At 65.6% G+C, this 326-nt stretch overlaps 1 protein-coding gene across 1 annotated transcript in view; it reads right to left on the reverse strand.

Annotated features, from left to right (window-relative positions):
- Nucleotides 1-326, reverse strand: part of VOLCADRAFT_121058 (uncharacterized protein) — a gene marked incomplete at its 3' end in the record, with an annotated part of 8,407 nt that overhangs the window by 5,498 nt on the left and 2,583 nt on the right. The window lies entirely within an intron of this gene.

Here is a 326-nt window from a genome sequence, read left to right on the forward strand (position 1 = left end):
GGTGGGGTGGGGGAGGGGGCGGGAGGGGGGTAGAGATGAACCAACGCAATACCCATGTGTGTGTGTGTGTGCGCCGACACGCCCGCGTCCCAATTCCACAGCCGATAACCTGGCCAGGTAGGTAGGTAGGTAGGGTAAGCAGGACTCCCCCAAACTGGGAGCTAGGGGGCCCCAGCTGCCCGGGGGCCCGAGGGAGGGGAAAAGTCCGACAGACTGCGGGAGAGAAAAGATGTTTGGAGCTGCCTCCTCCCCCCCTCCTGCTCCCCCCCTCCTGCTCTACTGGACTGGACAAAGGGACGACATCGCGGAAGGCGGTCGGGGGGGCC

Source organism: Volvox carteri (assembly GCF_000143455.1).
Source record: "Volvox carteri f. nagariensis unplaced genomic scaffold VOLCAscaffold_29, whole genome shotgun sequence".
In the NCBI taxonomy this organism is placed as follows: domain Eukaryota; kingdom Viridiplantae; phylum Chlorophyta; class Chlorophyceae; order Chlamydomonadales; family Volvocaceae; genus Volvox; species Volvox carteri.